This window comes from Equus asinus, chromosome 5 (assembly GCF_041296235.1).
Source record: "Equus asinus isolate D_3611 breed Donkey chromosome 5, EquAss-T2T_v2, whole genome shotgun sequence".
NCBI lineage: Eukaryota > Metazoa > Chordata > Mammalia > Perissodactyla > Equidae > Equus > Equus asinus.
Window position 1 is genome coordinate 106,738,591 of NC_091794.1, and position 20,127 is coordinate 106,758,717.

Sequence of the window (20,127 nt, forward strand, 5' to 3'; positions counted from 1 at the left end):
CCGGGTTCAAGGGCAAAGCCTGGGAGGCAAGGCTAGGAATGGACAGAGCGCAGGATGCGAATGGGGGCAGGGGGAGGGGAGGACGCGCAGCGCAACTGCTCGTCCCTGACAAGTAAACAGCTTGCTCTGAACAGGCGTCCGGAGCCCGGCTGAGGGCCCTGCTCAGCCCATCAAGGGCGGCAGCGGGACACCCCGGATTCCAGGCCCCCCGGAGGCACAAAAGGGATGCAATAAGATCAGGAGAGAAGGAGAGCATGAACCAGACCACACCAGAGAATCACAACGCGAGCCCCCTGCCTCGGCCTCCCCAGCCGGGTCCGGTCCGCCCTGGGAATGCACCCGCCCCCCCAGCCCCCACGCCCCTGGACCCCAGATCGCCCCGAGCGGACAAAGCAGGGCTCGGGGCGGGGCAGGGCGTGAGGCGGGGGGCACTGGGACCCCGCAGACGCCCGCACAGGTGGGCTCCGTACCGGGTGTCGGTGCCGGGGGCGGGGCCCGGTCTCCCTGGAGACGGTTGCCCAGGGGACGCGGCGGGCGGGTCCCGGAGCGACGGGAGGGCGCGAGCCTCGGGGCGGCGGCGCGGGGCCCGCGGGGGCCTGAGGGCAGGCCCGCGGCGCGGAGCCGGCGAGCGGGGCACCGGCGAGGGGCGCGGCCGGACTGGGGGCGGGCACGGGCGGGGCCGGGGGCGGGGCGCCGGCGGGGGCGGGGCCAGGCCGGCCGCGGGCGGGCACCGTCGGCAAATTCTCACAGCCCAGCCGGGCGAAGTGTTCGCGAGCGGCCGCCGGGCGCGGAGCGCGCGCCGCTGCAAATCCTCCTCGACCCCCACTGCTGCGGCCCGGCCGGCGGGGTGTGCGCGCGGAGCCGGCGAGCAGCCGCGGGACCCCGGGGGACGGGCGCATGCCGGCTCTGGTCCCTCTCCCGCCTTGTAACCAGAGGATAGAAAGTGCTATTTGCAAAGCGAGCGAGGGCTGGTCGTCCGCCAAACCGCTTTCCGCTCCCGGGTTCCCAGGGAATCACCAGAAAGGGCGGGGCACTGGGCCTGTGTCACAGTTCGCCACCCGGTGTCACCGAGCAACTGGCCATGCCGGACTCTGAGCTCAAATCCAGTGTGCGGGCTGTTCCCCAGCCGCTAGGCCTTCCTTTCCAATGGAGTTCCCCTTATATGTCGGACTGAGAAAATAATGGGTTCACCCGGGACTTGCACTAACACATCTGTTCATTACGATGAACTGTGCGCGTGCCGGCATGGCGTCCGTGCACTAGCGCGGCACTCCCCCTGCGCTTTACACAGGCGCCCCAGTTCCTACGCAGGCATCACACTGTAAGGCGGGTATTGCCTCCCTCGGATTGTGAAAGAGAAACCCATAGCTCGGAGGGCAAGGAACTTACCTTTACATACGCACGTCTGCACACAATCCCACCGCCTCTTAGCGGCAGAGCTGGCTTTGGGACCACTTTGGGTTGGTACTGGACCCATACGTTTCTTGCTCTACAATGTCCCATGTCCCCTCAGAATGTTCTTTGAGGTCCACAGCCCTAGACTTAAGCCTTTGCCAGAGTGGAGCGCAAGAGGAGGAGGGGAGTGCGAGGTTCAGAATCACCCCGGGATGTCCCACCAGGTGGGACAGACGTGGGGTGGAGGAAAGTGGTTTGGGAACACCCTTTGGCGGTCTAATTGCTCCGCCTGTCTCCGCCTCCACTGAGTGTTGCGGGTGCAGGGCCCACCCATCCAAGCCCCGCCCCCCCAGCCTCCCTCGGTCCCGGCGTCTCCGAGAGCGTGAGGAGGACAAGGGGGAAAACTCAGCCAGAAGCTCCTGGGAAGCTTGAAGGGGCCTGGGATGAGACGACCAGGTGGCTGGGTCATGGGAGGTCCCGCGACCCTCGGTGACCTCTGCGTCCCCGCCCCCAGCACCTAGCACGGGGGAGGGGGGTTCCCAGCGCCCCGGGCGTCTCGAGGAGGAGAGGAAGCGGGGATCAGAGCGGGAGCAGGCAACCTCCTCTCTGTATCACGTGCCCAGATGTCACACACAGACACAGTCACAAAGACAGGCACTCGCATACACGTTCACACACACTCAGGCACAATTACGTGAACTGACGCTCATACAATGACACAAGTACCGAGAGCACAGACACACACGCACTCGTGCGCGTTCACACACTGAATCTCACTCGTCTACCCACACAGCGGGCTGCGCACTTGGCAGACAATCTCTAGAGAAGGCGGAGCTTGGGCAACTGGGTGGGGCCCGTCCAGCGTGCCACCCGGTCCACCTCCCCTTTACTCCTCCCACCCCCAGCCTGGGGAAGGGAGCAGAGCTGCAGAAGACAGTCCGCTGGGGGCTCTGACGCCCTGACTCAGCCCAGGTCGGGGAGCACAAGGCCCCGCAGGGCTGCTCTTAACCCACAGGGCGGGGGTTTCCTAGGATGAGAAATAACCCTCCGGAAGTCACAGCCAGACCTTGGATGGGCAGATAGAAGCTGAGAGGAGTTCTCTGGCAGCCACCCAAGCTAGGGAGAGGTGGCATCCCCAGCAACCCCCAACCAGGAAAGGATAATGACAGGGCCAGGCCATCAAAGAGATTTTCCAAGGGGCAGACAGGCTTTGGTGGCACCACTCCCCCATCCCCACGGGGGGTGCCTTTCTCCCCAGGGGCCCAGTCCTGCAGACTTCCCCTTCTCTCCAGCATGGGTCTGATGAAAGCCAAGTTCTAAGACAAGGGCCTCATCAGCAGTGGAACTCAATGCCCTGGCTTGGGGTTCAAATTGGAGGTGTCAGGTAGCGGTTCCTCTGGAGCCCAAAGCAAAATCCAAGATTCTTGGAAATGGCAAAAGCCACAGGAAGTCGTCCTGCCTGTGTGACAAAGATGTGCTGGAACAGCACTGACAAATTCCAGAAAGATACACAACGTAGTAAGTCGTCTGGAAGAGAATTAAGTAAATAGATACAGATAGATGGGAAGTCTCTGGAACAGTGCCTCGTGCATATAGTAAATGCTCAGTACATGTTTGTTCTCACAGAAGGGACACAGACGGAAAGAGATGAAGTGACTTGCTCAATATCACACAACTAGTTGGTGACAGAGAAGGAAGAAAAACCAAAGTCTCCTGACTCCTCATTCAGGGCTCAGGTATAAGTCCTTTCTGAAATACAGGTGAGGGCATAAATAAATCAACTTAGTGGATAAACAAATTAGTTTCATCACTGTTAGACAAGCAGAGTACATGCACAGAAATTATATTCGGGTCCCTCTACTTGCTACGGCCAAAAGGAGTGCACCCTCTTTCTAAGTTCCGAGGCCTGAGGCAGGAAACCAAATGAGCATCCAACCAGTGCTGTGAGAGGGAAGCTGATCTGCTCCACTAGTCACTCTCTTTCTCTGTCTCCTGACACTCCCAGGTACCCTCACTGTGAGGAAATGCCAGCTTCTCCCAGCTGCCCACCCAGATCCCAACCACCAACCTTCCTGGAATTCTGGTTGGCTCTTCCTCTTCATATTTGGCACTCAGCATTGTAGGGGTTCAGAATACGTTACCCCAAAATATGCTACTTTGGCATATTGATTATTTTGAATGAAAAGTACTTCAAAAACAGCTGGTGCAAAAAGGACACTCGGAAACTCCTTTGTCCTCTGGAAAGCAGGAGATAAATCTTCCAGGCACAAGGTCCCCTCCCTGTACTAGAGGGTGGAAGGATCCTTATCACCAGACACGGGGAATTCAGGGTCAGGAAGGTTGTATAAACAAGGCTTGTTCCTTCTTCACCATTTCACTACCCCTATCCCCAACCCCTTTGTCTCATCAGTCCTTCATACATTTATTGTTTCTTTGTCTAAACAATATAAAAGCTTTCTGCTCTGGTGACTTCTTTGAATCTCGTAACTTTGTGAGGTTCTCATACTTTCATACATAATTAAATCTGTTTTTCTCCTGTTAATCTGTCTTCTTATTACAGGACAGTCTCAGCCAAGAACTGAGAAGGATAGAGGGAAAATTATTTTCCCCCCTACAGCATTTTTAGTTGTGGTCAGATGAGACGCTGAGTGGGGCCAAGACTAAGAAGGCTACCGTCAGAAAAAAATAAGATGCAACTAACAACAAGAAAAAAAACCCAGTTAAATGTTTGTTTTTAATTCTATTAGGAAAAACAGAAGGACTCTGGAAAATAATCCTCTTCAAAGGGGAGAGAGGGTCTCCATAGTTATTCACACAATCCCCCCACTTCTTTGTTCCCCTCATCTTGTTCCTCTCAAGGCACAAAGATGAGGGAGCCTAATTACAGGAGTGTCTGGCCCCTGTTCTCCTGCCATCTTTACAGATTTTCATTAATCTTTGAGACTCGGGCCCAGTTAACTCAAAAAGTGGCTCATCTGTAGTTAAAAAGCAAAGTTAATTAGAATCTGGAGCTTCCTTCTTTCTTTCGCCAATTCCCCGAGCTTAGACCAAAAGCCCGCCCTAAATGAGGCTTCCAGAGCATCTGACCTGCGGGGGCCACAGCAGGGAAAAAAACGATGCTCCTGTTTGCAGTGCTCATTCTTTCAAGTGTCAACCCCAAAGCATCCGTGTTTGTAGGGCATCTCCCGGCGAAAGGCAGGCACACGCGCCATGGAGACAGATCTGGATTTGGGTGAGTTTCCTAAACATTCCAGAGCTGTTTCCCCGTCTGTAAAAGCGAGCGCCGGCCCGCTGTGCCAACCTCAGCCAGTGGAGGTGCGGACCCATCAGACAGCACCCGAGCGGGGTTCTAGCCGAGACCTCGCAGCAGAGCATCGAGTTTCCCAGAGTCCTAGGTTTCCAATTCCAGGATGGGATCCTTGTGGGAAGACACCATGTCCTGGGCTTCTTTATGTCTTTTAGAGAAGAAAAGACACTCCTGTGTTTGTGGAAAAGATTGACTGTGAATGCTTATTGGGAGAGAACTGGAATAAGGGGATAAATAGGTTGCCTGGAACCACAGCGCATGTGTGACTCGCACGTCAAGGCTCACGAGAGACACCTGGGGAACTCACGAAACTGCTCCAGAACCTCCTTGCAAAACCTCTAGATGTGCTTGAGAAGCCATTGAGGGCAAGAAAATTAAACTAAGTTAAACTAGGAAACTTTTAAAAGTTGGGTCCAAATTTGAAGAAGGTAAAAAGAAGGAACCTGGCAGTGTTAGACAAAACGTAATCACAGAGCTGGACCTTAAGGATCATTTAGTCGAGACGGGGGCAGGGCGCTTGCCTGAGTCACACAGTTGGATACACAGCAGTGAGTTCCGGTGTGCGAAATCTCAGCACCTGAGAGATACTAAAACTAGGAACAATATGGACAGCAGCCGCTAACCTTTTCCGGCCCACACTCCACGGCTGTCACTGTGCTAAATGCTTTCCGTTTACTGGGGAGGTTTTAAAACATGGTGGCAAATTCTTTAACACTTCTCCCATTGAGAGGTGGCATCTCTCTCCCCTCCCCTTAAATCTGGGTGGGCTTGTGACTTCTTTGACCAAGAGAGTATAGCAGGAGTGGGGATGCATGACTCGAGAGCCTAGGTCAGAAAAGGCCACACAGCTTCCACCTTGGTTTGGAACCAAGCGCCAATGCTTGCTCTTGGAGCTCTGTGCATCAAGAAGGAAGGGTGACTCCTGAGGCCACCGTGCTGTGATGAAGCCCAAGCCAGAAAGGGAAGCCATGTGCAGGCCTCAGGTGACAGTCCCATCTGAGCCCGACCTTTGAGTCATCCCTGCCCAGGCGACTAGACACGAATGAGGAAACCTCCAGATGATTCCAGCCCCCAACTGTTCAAGTTATTGGCAGCTCTTTGAGCATCTTCCTAGCCGACCCTGGACATCACGGAGCATGGCAAAGCCGTCCTGCTGAGCCCCGTCTGAGTTCCGGGCCCATGAAATCCGTGCACATAATAAACAGGCGTGGCTTTACACCTCTCAGTTTGGTGAGGGTTGTTATGCAGCCATAGGTACCTGGAACTTTGATTATCTCATTAAACCCTCAAAATAACCCCACAAGGTAGTTATTATCATAATCTCCATGAGAAAATGAGGCCCAAGACTTACCCAAAGCTACACGATAAGCTGCAGAGCGGGGGTCACAACCCATCTTTAAAGATTTTACTTTTCCTTTTTCTCCCCAAAGCCCCCCGGTACATAGTTGTATATTTTAGTTGTGGGTCCTTCTAGCTGTGGCATGTGGGACCCCACCTCAGCATGGCCTGATGAGCAGTGCCATGTCCACGCCCAGGATCCAAACTGGCAAAACCCTGGGCTGCCGAAACAGAACGCACGAACTTAACCACTCAGCCACGGGGCCGGCCCAGAACCCACCTTTAACCACCACCTGAAACTGCTTCTAACATCGAATCCTCCAACTACTTTAGGGCACGAGGCTCTGTTCTTTAACGCGTGAGAGATGCCCACTTTATCGAGACCCGGCCTGCCCCTCAAGACAGTCTCATGGACCACTCAGGAAAGGAGGGGACTCTGGTGACTTCTGCTAGATGGCGTGACCGGTGCTGTGGTGGGAAGTGTCCAACCCACTGGGATGGGTCCTGGGGCCTGTTTTAATCAACATCCTTCTTGATGATACCAATAAAAGGAAATCCAAAAACTGGTGCATCAATTCGATAGAAATGCAAATAGAATTCACAAATACCTGAGAAATCATCTGTCAAAATTACTCCACCAGAAGTGAGTAAATCTGGTGGAACCAAGTTCAAGGCTGCATCTAATTCCATGCTAACTTCCTACTTACACACAAAGAGTGGGGAAAGGTAGAAGAGGCCTAGAGACTGGAACCCAGAGAACTCATAGCTGACCCAAAGCTGGTTCAGAGGCAGCAGAGAAGTCCCTTCGTGAACAAGCAAGCTGGGTGCTGGGTATCACGGGCCATCCTCTGATGAACGCACATCCAGTTATTGCCCTCCTGGTGTTCACAAATAGGTGCAGCCCCTGCCCACAGTATAGCAAGGTTGCTCTCTGTAACCAAAAGAACATAGCAGGTCACCTTCAAGATTCGGTTAGGAGAGACCATGGGCCTTCAGTCTTGGGCACTTGGTCTCTCTGTCTCCCTCTCACCTCTCTCTCTGAGGTAAGCCAGCAGTCACGATGCAAGGACACTCAAACTGCCCTATGAAGAAGCCCACCATGGCGAGCAAGTGAGATGCCTGGCCGTGGCAGGTGAGTCACTGCAGCCTCCCAACAAAACCTTGCCAGGCATCTCCAGCCCCAGACACCTGCAGCCCCAGCTGCTCCCAGATTCCCGACCCACAGAGACTGGGAGATGATAAGTGTCTGTTGTTCAAGCTGCTAAGTTTGGGGGTGATTTGTTACACAGCAACAGATAACTGATACACCCCCCCGTGGCTGCTGTGTTCCCTCCTGTGTGGTCCAGCACCTGCTCCAGGCTTCGTAGAGCAGAGGCTCCATCAACACTTGTGATTGGATAAACGGTCAGTACAAACAACCCCTCCACTGTAATTGTATGAGTCGGACGTGTTCCTGAAGAAGAGGCAACAGGCTAAGTGAAAGAAGCCAGCCACAGAAGACCACACCCCATATGATTCCACTTATACGAAATGTCCAGAACAGGCAAGTCCACAGAGCCAGAAAGTACATGAGTGGTTGCCTAGGGCTGGGGGGGTTGGGCAAAAATGAGGGGTGACTGCTAATGTGTACGGGGTTTCTTTTTGGAGTGATGAAAATGTTCTAAAATCGATTATGGTGACAGTTCACAATTCTATAAATATACTAGAAGCCACTGAATTCTGCACATTAAATGAATTTCATGGTGTATGAATTCTCTCCATAAAGCTTGTTACACTAAAAAAGGAGGAGGAAGAGCTCAGGCAAGGTCACCGGTCTCACGTGGGTAGTGGCCCCCGGGGAGGCTGGCTCCCCGCAGGGCTGGGGAAAGCTGTGGGGTACCGGAAGTGGAGGGGCCTCCCCAGGCCCAGAGCAGAGAACATGGTGCTAAGGTCAAGGGTGGCTGACCAATGCCTCGGGCTCCGCTGGGTGGGGTGCTCGGCGCCAGCCTCGCCCACTAGGTAAACGGGGTTTATGCTAATCTTACAGGGAGGCCCTGGCCGGTCTCAAGCTGCCTGGAGCCCAGCACGCAGAGCCTGGACACGGCCATGACTTCCCATCCTCTACAGACCCTACCACCCCCCCATGACTCACACCCAGCTCTCCTGGGCAGGCTTTTCCATCTGTCCCAGACAAGGCCCTTCACGCAGAAGGGGAGCCACAAAACCTCAGGTTGCAGCCGACCCAAAGGACTCTGACCTCGTAAATGAGCCAGTCTGACAGTGGGAGAGTCACCAAATGACGCAGGAAAGTCGGTCCTTGCTGAAAGCCCCCAAAAAGGAGCAGCGAATTTAGGACAAAGGATTTAAACAGCATGGAGTAAACTTGAACATGGTGCCTAAGAGGGGGTCAAGACTGCAAACAGAAACAGCTTCAAAGCAGCCTTTGAACAAGTTGTCGGGCAAGCAGGGCTCACGGTGGCCTCAGGGCTGTCAAGATCTTCCCTCCCTCTCCGGCCTTTGAGGTTGGTTTCAGAGTCAGAATCTCATAATGCAGAGAAGCCAGCGGTGGGACCCCAACAGCCCTTCAGTGCACCCTAACAGAGCCTGGGGTGAACTTGGGGGACACGCAGGGACCCCATGAAATTATACTCAAAGATGTTCTTGTAGGAGCCTTTTTCTGGGGAGTGGGTCCATGATTTTCAGCAGATTTTCCAAAGGATTTAAAATCTGAACAAGGTCAGGAACCACCGGTGGTGGGATCCTAGGGAGGGCCACAATGGATTCTTTCTCTTCTTCTGGCAAATCTGTATTTTACAAACTTTTCATGACTAGCTGGTATTGATGCTGTACAATTAAAATCGCAGAGCACACATGCACACACACATTTACAAAACAGCACAGATATTAAAACACCCACACGCATCATCTAGAAGATTCCAGCCCATAACACCCAGAAGAAGCAGGTTACCCCACTCTCAAATAATTATCTTTTAAAACTCCAGACCCCACTTCTCCTCTTCTGTCCTGACCCCAAGCTAATCTCTCTCTCACACACACACACCCCTTCAGGGTGGCGATGGAGATGGGTACGCTCACAGGGGTCTCAGCTACTGGTGTTTACTCCATGCTCCTGGGGTCCACTCTGCTGCTGGCTGCCCACCTAGGCACACAGCCCCTGGCCCACTTCCCCACCCGGCCACAGGTTTACATGTCCTCCTTCTTGCCTGCTCTCATGAAACCCCAGGACCGTAAACAACCTGTAGGCATTGGGGACCACACAGAGTGTTCTGAACACCTCGCTCCTCCCTCCATCGTCTGGTCAGTCTCTCCTTGGCAGGTGCCCTCGTGTCACCTCCTTCCACTCCCAGAGCAGGTCTACAGGCCAGTTCTGCCCCTGGGAGCCTCTGGTTCAGACTGTCCCAGAACAATAGCCTCTTCATCATTTATCAGGCCCGTCTTTGGGGCTACAGCGGGCGGCCCCCATGGCTGAGCCCCCGCCATAGGCCAGCACGTTTTGGGGGCCTTATACACATTTTCTCATTTAATCACCACAGCAAGCCCCTAAGGTGGGCCTTCTAGTTCACAAAGGAGGAAAGTGGGGCTCAAGGAGGTTCCAGCTGCACAGTTGGTGAATGGGAGAGGCAGACTGGAACCCAGCTGGACTCCAGAGCCCTGCTCTTACCACTGTACCACACTGCCTCTCCTGGGTCACTGTCCCGACTCTCCGGGGTCAGTGCCAAGGAACCAGATTTGGGCCATTGGCTAAGAAGACACCAGAGTCCTGTTTCCCTGATTGTGTCACCCACCAGCTTGAGGACCCCTGGGTGGACTTCCCACAAAAGTTTCCAGAGTTGGGCAAAGAGGCAATTAAGATTTCAGAGACCACGCCCTGCTTCTCTGGATGGGGGCAGAATGGACACCACCCAGGGCAGATTGGGGCCGGACTGGTCCCAGAAGCTGCATCCTCCTGGCACCTCTCGCTGCAGAGGAACAGACCCCACGAAGCCAACTCCACCAGAGACGAAGGACCCGGAAGAACAGAAAGGCTGCCTGGAGCCCAACTCAGCCCTGGGGACAGAGGGGATGGGGAGGACGCAGCTGGGAGGCCCCCCTGCATAGCCAACTGACTCGCAGGGCCTCAGCCCTGCTCCTACCTGGGGTCCACATTCCCTCACCCCAACCAAACGCTTCCTCCTGGGAACCAAGCGGCCACGTTTGGAGACAGAACAATCCAGGGGTTAGGAGCGGGCTCTGCCACCTCCTAGCTGGGTAACACCTAGGTAAGTTACTGCACCTTTCTGTGCTTCAGTTTCCCTTTCTGTAAAACAGGGATCGCAATAGTACTTATAAAAATAAATCAGTATTTTCAGAGCACCCAGAACACGGCCTAGCACAGAGAGAGTGCTGGCAAAGTGTGTTATTATTATTAAACAAAGAGGCAGCAAGCCAGATCAAGGAAGGTGGCCCTTCTGAGCTGACTAACAGCAAAGCTCATTCATACAAAGGCTGCTGATTGAAAAACAAACTGGTCTGAAATGCCTCCTTCCAGAGCCTGTCCTGCTCATTCGCAGAGTGAGGAGCTGGTGGAGTTTATGGGAGTTCTAAGTCCAGCCCCGCCTCTGGCCCAGGCTCTGCGACTCCTACGTCTCACCTGACCTCTACGCACCAGGATAGGGGTGAATGGTGCTCTCCATCCCTTCTTCAAAATGTCCTGACCAGTGGCCTCAGCATGCTGACCACTCAGGGCCAGCAGGCTACTCCTCAGGTGCCAGATGCCAGGCCATGGTCTCTGCAAGCCAGCAAGAGTTAGCTGTGCTTGTCCCAAATATGCCCACCTTTGTAATTACACTTTGTAGTAAGTGGGTAAGTGGGAGAAATATGGCTGTGAAAGGAAAGAGCTGTTTCCATGAAAACGAAGCTGAATGCTCTAAAGATTCAATAAAGACAAGTCACTAAGACAAACTTTCCATTGAATTAGACAGGGCAAGGCAACTAAAAAGATTCGGAAGAATTATAAAAATTTACAAAGACCATACATTGCAACAGGCCTTATGTAAGAATGATGAACCTATCCAAACAGAAGCTCTCGGCCTTACGTCAGTACATCAGTGAACCAAGGTACATTGATATGTTTTAAGTTAAAATAAAATGTTGAAATCTGAGGGCCAGCCTCCGTGGCCCAGTGGTTAGGTTCTGTGCGCTCTGCTTCAGTGGCCCGGGTTTGGTTCCTGGGGGTGGACCTTCTCTGTTAGTGCCCATGCCGTGCTAGTGACGCACATACTAAAAAATTAAGGAAGACTGTGCAAGATCCTCCCTAAGCTGACATCTGTTGCCAGTCTCCCTCTCTCTTTTTTTTCCCCTCCCCAAAGCCCCAGTGCGTAGCTGTATATTCTGGCTCTAAGTCCTTCTAGTTCTTCTATGTGAGCTGCCACCACAGCATGGCTAACGACAGGTGAGTGGCGTGGTTCCTCGCCAAGGAACCAAACCCAGGCAGCCAGAGTGGAGCGTGCCGAACTTTAACCACTAGGCCATCGGAGCTGGTTCGAGGGGCAGCATTTTAACAATTCTCTCCCCGAACCAAAGTTTCAGTTACTCAACCAACAAATCACAAAGGGTAAAAGGGCTCCTATTAAACTGTGCATTTCGTGTTGCCGTTGCGTCTAATCATTCATCATGCTATTTTTCCCTAAGGCACGTTTTACAAACTACGGTTGGAGATGCTGTGCTGGAAGGAGCAGAAGCCACAGAGAAAACATAAACATCTTCCCAGAGCATTCATCTGACTCCAACGTTAGGAGGAAATATTCTTCAGAGTAAAATAAACAAGGATTTATCAGGGAAGAGAATGTAAAATTAACGGTAGTGTTAAAAATAAAACTTGAAGCTTCAAAGCAAGGTCACAGTTGGGGTGGGCTGCTGCCGGCTAGGGTTAGACATCCCATCTCTTCTGGCGGGAGGAGCCGGTGGGAAAGTCGGAGAAGCAGCCCATGAGGGTCAAGGTCACTGCCAGCCATCTCCCAACCACTTTCCCACAACCTACAGCAAGAGGGCTCCTGGAACGGCTGCTTCCAGAGCAGCTCGCCCCGTCGGGAGCCCCTGTCTCGCTGCGGCAGCTCACAGGTGACAGGGCCAACCCAGAGTCCACTGCCATGGCCAAGGTCACTTGAAGGCAGACCTCACCAGTGAGAGGCTCTTACCTGCCGGGCCAGGCCAGGTGAGCTAGTCCAGGGGCCGCTCCTGCCAACCACCTGGGGGAAGGAAGGAAACGTCCCGGAAAAGACCTCACTGCCACAGTGCTCAGCTCTCATCCCCAAGCTCATTCAGACTTTGAAGGGTTAGGAAAAGCCAAAAAAACCTAGACTTTCTGGCTTTGACACATCTGAGAGGAGAGGCTGATAAGAAAGGACAAAGCAACTCCAACCGTTATCTGTAAAGGGGGCATTTACTGACACAGCCTCCTGCAAGGCACATGGAACATTCGCGGGAGGGTCACGGAGGAATAAACCTTACCGCACCAGCAAACGCCAGTGACCGACGACGAAGACACCTGTCATTTACAGTCCTCTCGCTCCTACAGGGTGGGCCGCAAAGAGTCATTCATCTAATGGCAAAAATAGCAACTTTTTGAGTGCTTGTTCCTCACTACAGTTTTCGCCTTATTTCTGATCTTCACGACAATCCAGTAAAAGAGGTACTGTTATCCCAATTTTCAGGTGAAAACCTGGAGGTTCAGCAACTCGCCAAGTCACCTCCATGTTAAGTGTCAAAGCCAAGATCTGAACATCCATCTAATTCTGACGCTCTTGCTTTTGACACCAACATTAAGCTTCCTTTCCATTCATTCTCGAAACACTGTGCCTTGCTCCCTGCTTCCCCTCAGACCGACGCAGCCTCACACATCGTAGGAAACTTCCACATACTGGATGTGCTGCTGGTGCATTTCATTTAAAAATAGACCACACTTCATCGCGGGTTTCCAAAATGACAGCAGATGGGCTGTGTTATTCAAATATTCGTCACACTTCACCACAGGGAAAAAACACTCACGACCTGGTGATCCAGCTCCCAGGCCCGGGAACCATCGGAAACAGGAGGTGTGGTCTTGCTCATCCTTTCACTGGCTCTGAACACGAGAAACGTTTTTAGTGGAATTTTTTGAGAGGGACAGGTGAAGGGGAAAGTTGGGGGGTTTTGGTGTTTTTTCCCCTAAAAGAAACTTCTCATGAAGCAGTTTATTTGAGCTCAAGCTCCTGGTTTCACTAACTTCCTCCTCAGACCCAGGTCAGCAGCAAAGAGGAAAACGCAGGCATGAAGCACAGATAAACACCGAGCCCTTGACCTCTGCGCCCCTCCCCCGGGGCCACCTGAGAGGAAAGAGGAAGTGCCTTTACTCCAAGGGGCTATCTGGGCAGCAATCCAGGTGGGGCCAGGCCACTGGGGCCCTACCCCTGAAACGCACGCCTCAGTTTCCCAAGCTACATGAAGGAGCATCTGGATGTCGACGTGGGACAGTCACCACAATGAATTCTGGATTCAACCATTAATGAGATTTACCCCCATCTCCACGCGACAGCGGCTGCAGGACTACAGGGGCGCAGGGTCCTGGAGAAACAGCCCTGTCGGGGCCTCGAGATGCCCTGCAGCCTGTCACAGCCCCTCCACCGCTCAGCGAGGCGAGCTCCACCTGGCAAAGGTTCATTTGCTGGCCCTGGGTGGACTCAGACCCAAATCCAGCCAGCCAAGGACACGGTCCATTTCGACAGAGAGGGCTCTCGGCTCCCTTCTAGGATTTTCTACCTTTATAGCAGAAAAATCGACGTCTGCGCTTAACCCAAATCCCTTTGGTTTAAGTGTAAACCGTCTCTCTTGGCTGAAACAAGACGAATCTTGAGGGGGAATGGTTAAATTAAAATAATGATAATGACAATAACGGCTAATATTTACTGAGTATCAACTATGTGCTAGGTGATGTTCGTTATCTGGTTTATCTCATTTAATCCTTAAGACAACCCTAAGAATAGGTCCCATTAGCTTCTTTTTACAGCAGAGGAAATCAAGGATGAGAGAAGGTAAGTAATCTATTCAAGGTCACACAGCAGGGAAGCGGGGAAGTTACAGTTTGAACCTGAATCCGTCCAATTGCAGATTTCTGGGGTTTAACCACTGCATTACACTCCAGCTAACCTCCTGCTAGACATACAGCTAGCAACGAGAAAGAAACTATTTAACCTCATTAGCAATGAAAGGACACATTTAACATAATTACCTTTTAGGCCTATTAGTAAAACATTTTTTTCAATATTATTCAATGTTGGCAAGAGTGTTGTGAAACTATTATAGATCACTGGGATAAACTGGTCCCATCTTTCTTAGAATATCATTTAGCTCCAAGCACCATAAAAATGGTTGATGCCTTTGATGCAATAAGTCTTGATTATGAGAAAAATCATTTGCCTGAAAATATCCATTACAGTATTTTGGGAGTGGGGGGGGGGTGTGTATGCACCTGGAAGAAACGTAAATGTCCCACAATGGAGGATCCTTGAGAAAATGAGGTGTCCCGGCTTTGGGACACTTATACTGCTACTAAAAGGGGTGGCTAGGTTATGAAACAATGTGGAAGAATGCTGATGTGACAATGTTATGTGAAAAAAGCAAATTATAAAAGCACAAGGCTTGCTCCTCAAAAAATTAAGCACAGAGGGGCTGGCCCCATGGCCGAGTGGTTAAGTTTGCGCGCTCCACTGCAAGGTGGCCCAGTGTTTCGTTGGTTCGAATCCTGGGCGCGGACATGGCACTGCTCATCAAACCACACTGAGGCAGCGTCCCACATGCCACAACTAGAAGGACCCACAACAAAGAATATACAACTATGTACCAGGGGCTTTGGGGAGAAAAAGGAAAAAAATTAAATCTTTAAAAAAAACATTAAGCACAGAATTATCATATGGTCCAGCAATTACACTTCTGGGTATACCCACAAAAGAATGCAAAGCAAGGACATGAACTGCTATTTGTATATGCATGTTTGTCACAGCATTGTTCATAACAGTGAGAAGGTGGGAGCAACCCAAGTGTCCATCGACAGATGACAGGATAAGCAAATGCGGGAGATCCACACAACAGAATATTATTCAAACTTAAAAAGGAAGGAAATTTTGATGTATGTTACAAGGTGGGTCAACCTTGAGGACATGATGCTAAGTAAAATAAGCCAATCACAAAAGGACAAATACTGTGTGATTCCCCTTATGTAAGGCCGGGAGAGTAGTCACATTTACAGAGACAGAAGACAGCAGCCAGGGGCTGGGGGGAGAGGGGAATGCAGAGTGACTGTTTAATGGGTAGAGTTTCAATTTTGCTAGATGCAAAAGTTCTAGAGATGGGTGGTGGTGATGTGAAAATGTACTAAATGCCACAGAACCGTATACTTAAAAATGGTCAAAACGGTAAATTTTATGTATATTTTATGACAATCAAAATGCAAAAATTAAGATAAAAAGTCTCATGCCTAGTAGTTACACCTAAATTAAAAACGCACATATAGAGCCAGCTTTGATAGCCTAGTGGTTAAAGTTCAGCGCCCTCCGCTTCAGCAGCCCAGGTTCGTTTCCTGGTTGCAGAACCACAGCGCTTGTCTATCAGCAGCCGTGCTGTGGCAGCGGCTCACATAGAAGAACCAGAAGGACCTACAACTAGGATATACAACTATGTACTGGGGCTTTGGGGAGGCAATAAATAAATAAATTCAAAATGCACATATAAAAATGGAAAACTGGCAGTGGCTATGCTGGGATAGTAGATAATCAGTTTCTTATGCATCACCCACTCTATACCAGCTCCTTCACAGACGCTGTGTGTTTTGCTGTGTGCCTGGCACTTTCCACTGGACGATATATGAAATCTTAAAGACTGCCAGTAGGTATTGTTATTCCAATGTTACACTTGGGGATTCTGACCTCAGAAGGGTTAAGCGATTTGCCAAAGGTCACCAAGCAGAGAAAAAGTGGTTGAGATGAAATCCTAGTCTGGCCTACCCCAAGGAGAGTACTTTTTCTTCCATGTGGCAATGCCCCCTCACCACCTCATGCCTTGCCCCACCCCACCCACACATAAATGACTTTTTTTATTTTTAAGATTTTTCTTTTCCTTTTTCTCCCCAAAGCCCCCCAGTACATAGTTGTATATTCTTCGTTGTGGGTCCTTCTAGTTGTGGCATGTGGGACGCTGCCTCAGCGTGGTTTGATGAGCAGTGCCGTGTCCACACCCAGGATTCAAACCAACGAAACACTGGGCCACCTGCAGCGGAGCGCACGAACTTAACCACTCGGCCACGGGGCCAGCCCCCACACATAAATGACTTTTAAAGTTTCAATAACAGAGCTATGATCTTGCTTCCCTATTGATGAGAAAGCATTTCTCCCAGATTTCATAACAAAAGCAAAGTAGCAATGCTCCCCTCCCCACACCCTCCCCCAACCGGGGAGGGGGCAGCAGGAGAGGGGCCCTGCCCCTCCAGAGAGCCTGGAGCACCTCCCCCAATCGCAAACCCCAGGTCCTCAGCCTTCCCCCTCCTACAAGCATCAATGACTGGCGAGCTCCCCAAATCCTTTCCAGCACCACCAGCCCCATCCCACAACGGTGGCCCCTCAAGAGGAGGACATGGGACACAGCAGCAAAACTGAGTCTGCCTGCTCAACAGAGGAAAGAAACTCCAAAATACGTGGCTCCAATGCGTGGCTCCAGACAGAGGAGAGGAGCCCTGGCTGGGAGGGGCCCTGAGCAGAGAATGGGCAGTCCTTGCAGAGAAGGAGGGAGAGGTTAGGAAGGGAGAGAGAAAAGGAGGAGGGCCAAAGAGTCTCTGCAAGTGAAGAAGTAGGTACAGGCTGTTTCTCCGGAGCTCCAGAAGTTTCATCATCTGTTATTGGGATCCTGGGGAACAGGGGGCTGCTACTAGTGGAGCTGAGTACTAAGGGGACTGCCAGGTCACAAAGTTGGGGAAAGGGAAGCAGGTGGGAAGAGAGGGACAATGGGACGAAATCGTTGCCTAATGTCACCCAGGGGAAAGTAGCAGCACAGGGTCCAGAAGCCTGGAGCATTTGGTTCCCTGAAAAAAAACAACTGTGCTCAACACCTTCCCCAGAAAACACACTCCCGCCCGTCTGTGGCAAGCTGAACAGGGGTCACCAAAAAGATATGTCCGTGTCTCAACCCCTGGAACCTGGGAATTATTTGGAAAAATAATTATGGGGGAAAAGGGTCTTTGCAGATGTAATTAAGGATCTTGAGATGAGTTCATCCAGGATTATTCGGGTGGGTCCTAAATCCAACGACAAGTGTTCTTCTAACAGACAGAAGAGGAGACACAGACCCAGGGAGAAGGCTGGGTGAAGACGGGGGCGGAGATGGGAGTGGTGCTGCCACAGCCGAGGAAGGGCCGGAGCCAAGGCCCCTGGAGGGAGCAAGGCTCTGCTGACGCCTTGATTTTGAACTTCTGGGTTTCCGAAACGAGAGAGAATAAATTTCTGTTGTTTTAAGCCACAAAATGTGTGGTAATTTGTTACAGCAGCCACAGGAAGCGAACACAGTGTCCCCCCCAGGACAGAACCTCCAACCCAGGGCAGCTCCCTCCCCTTCTGGGCCTGCTCCTCTCCCCCCTCCCAGCCCCCTCAGCCCACTGTCACTCTTGGCATTGTCTCTAAGTGGAAAGCAATTTCCCCCAGAGTAAGTGAAACAAGCTACTGACAATGCCACTTTACAAACACCACGCCCATCACTCAGTCACTCTCCCTCCGGGCGGCCTAGGAAAGCACCCATTCCTAGGAGGAGCCCTGACCCTCCTCCCAGGGGTGAGGTTGCCACTCCCGGGGAGGGAGGGGGTTCTCATGGAGCCAGGAGAGCCAGAGAACTTGCACAGCGCCCACCTCAGACCACGGGGACTGTGCTGGCCCTCGGGGAAAGGGGAAGGGCCATAGTTTGGTGTGACCCACAGAAAGTCACAGTGTTTGTCTGCAAGGAAAGAGCGAGGAGGGAGGTTCCCAGGTTTTGTGTTTTTTTCTTCTATCTTGAAACTGGCAGCATTTCTGATATGATTGCGGGGGATTTCCACCAACGAAATTAAAGAAAATTCAGTTTTAGCATTAACTGCAAGGAGAGAGGAGTTTTGCAACCTTTGTCATTTGTGAAACACCGGCGCTGGCACAAAGATGAGAATGTTCCCCTCCCTCCCAAACCAGTCAGGCTCCTGCCATCCTCCAGCTGGCGGTCAATTACCACATTTGCCTGACATGGGACAGGACGGCACCCCGGATCCTCCTGGAGCACTTCCCTCTGGAACTGCCCCTCCAGCAGTTTTGCTGGGAAACGTGTTTGTCCCCTGGGGAGTGGCCAAAAGAGCTTTTCTGAGGACCCACGGTAAGGAAACATTTGGTGGGGCCCCAAGCCCCACCATCAGACCCACAGAAGCAGCTGCCTCTGCGAGGGAGGGAACTGGTCTCTAAACAAAAATGGTTTTGAAAAATAAGCCAGCCAAAGAGGAATTGCTTCATAAGTTGCACATTCACTTCTCCCTTTAACTGTGCAATTGAAGAAAAACAAGGTGAAGCAGAAACTGACCCCTGACCCCCCATTCACCCCCCCCCAAGACTCCCGCCACACCGCAGTGCCGCTAAGCATTGAAGCTCCCGGGGTCTAAGGCTCCTCTCTATTTGTTATTTGTGGGCTGTCTGTGTCTTGTAAGTGCCCCCTCCCCAGAGGCTGGTACCTTCCCAGCCTGCCTGCCTTGTTCTTAGCGCAGCCCCTGCCCCCAGGAGGATCTCAGTAAATACTTACTAAACACAGTAAAGCAGGAGAAAGGATTGAGCCCACAGCACAGTGCAAAGATAAGCTTTATGCACCCTTTCTGGGCAGGGACTCAGGCTGCAGAAATGCAGCTTGTCCTAACTGCAAGGGAGATCAGGGTGGCCAGGAGCACCTTTAGGACACTTGCCCTAATTCTAGAAACATCTATATTCGCAGAGTGGCCAGTGCTGTTTCTAAACATGGGTGGAGAAGGTGGGAGACTGGGGCTCAGAAAGAGGTAATCTTGGCTGTCTTGAGAGGTGGCAACTGCCAATTAGGTTTTAAGAGCACTCCCTTACACACCTCCACCGGCTGCACCCCAGACTGTCTGCCATTACTTGGAGAAGTTTGTGAAGCATTGAAAGACAATCACCCTCATGTGTGCTAGGCAATGTTCTCACGAGCCAGATTGATGGGATCCTGAAGACAAGAAATCAAACCGCAGCAGAGCAGAGAAATGCTAAGCGTTTGGCAATTTCTGCTCTAGAGAAAGCAGAAGAGAAAGTTCTGTTCCTATCTCCTTGTGTCCGGTGGCAGCCTCGTAAATAAGAATCTCATCTCCACTGATCACATGAATCAAACCTGGCGGTTAGCGGTCCCAGTGGGTTTTACATGCGAGTATCAGGGTGGTACCTAGAAGCCTCTGGGAAAGGACACCCCAAGTCTCCCCACCGTCACACGAGAGAACTATTAGGAAACATTCTCCTTAATCTGCAAGCAACAGCACCCCCAGATGACTAAGGACTTTGGCGTCTGAAGGAGCCGGGACTCTGGATTAGCTACTTAGAAGCTGTGTGGGTCGGCAAGTTATTTAACTCTTTCTGAGCCTTAGTTTCCTCCCCTGGAAAATGGAGACATCATTCAGCTCCTACAGTTGTTTAACCGAAAACACAGACGTAAAAACCATCAATTCTTGCGGGGGGGGGGAGTCCCTATGGTACCCTTCACTTGACAGGAACACCGGGGCACTCCAGCGGTGTCCAGCGCTCCCGCAAGCCAGCAGTGGGGTTAGTCCTCAGTTGCAAAGTCCCTTTGGAGCCCTGAACTTCCCCTCGGAGACTCCTGAGAGAGGAACCGCCTCCCCCCAGGAAGGCGCACCCGTCCCCCACGCGCGCGCCTGTGCAGGACACTTCTGAGGGTGGCGCCAAGGGGGCTTCTTGAAGCCCCACTTGATAGTGTGTAGGTTCTCGAGACCTGCGGCTCCCTCCAGGGGCACCTGAACGAATGAAAGCTGCTCCATCGGCCGAGGACGCCCGAGAGCTCCTTCG

At 52.0% G+C, this 20,127-nt stretch overlaps 1 protein-coding gene across 8 annotated transcripts in view; it reads right to left on the reverse strand.

Annotated features, from left to right (window-relative positions):
- Nucleotides 1-20,127, reverse strand: part of PIK3CD (phosphatidylinositol-4,5-bisphosphate 3-kinase catalytic subunit delta) — a 53,778-nt gene that overhangs the window by 30,374 nt on the left and 3,277 nt on the right. For 2 of the 8 annotated variants that reach the window (XM_044769638.2, XM_070511138.1), the window contains exon 1: nucleotides 471-659. The exons of 5 other annotated variants lie outside the window; for them this stretch is intronic. The gene's annotated coding sequence lies outside the window, so the exon portion shown is untranslated. Of the gene's footprint in view, nucleotides 1-470; nucleotides 660-20,127 lie in introns of those variants that run through there. One more of the 8 variants, XM_044769636.2, reaches the window with a different exon arrangement.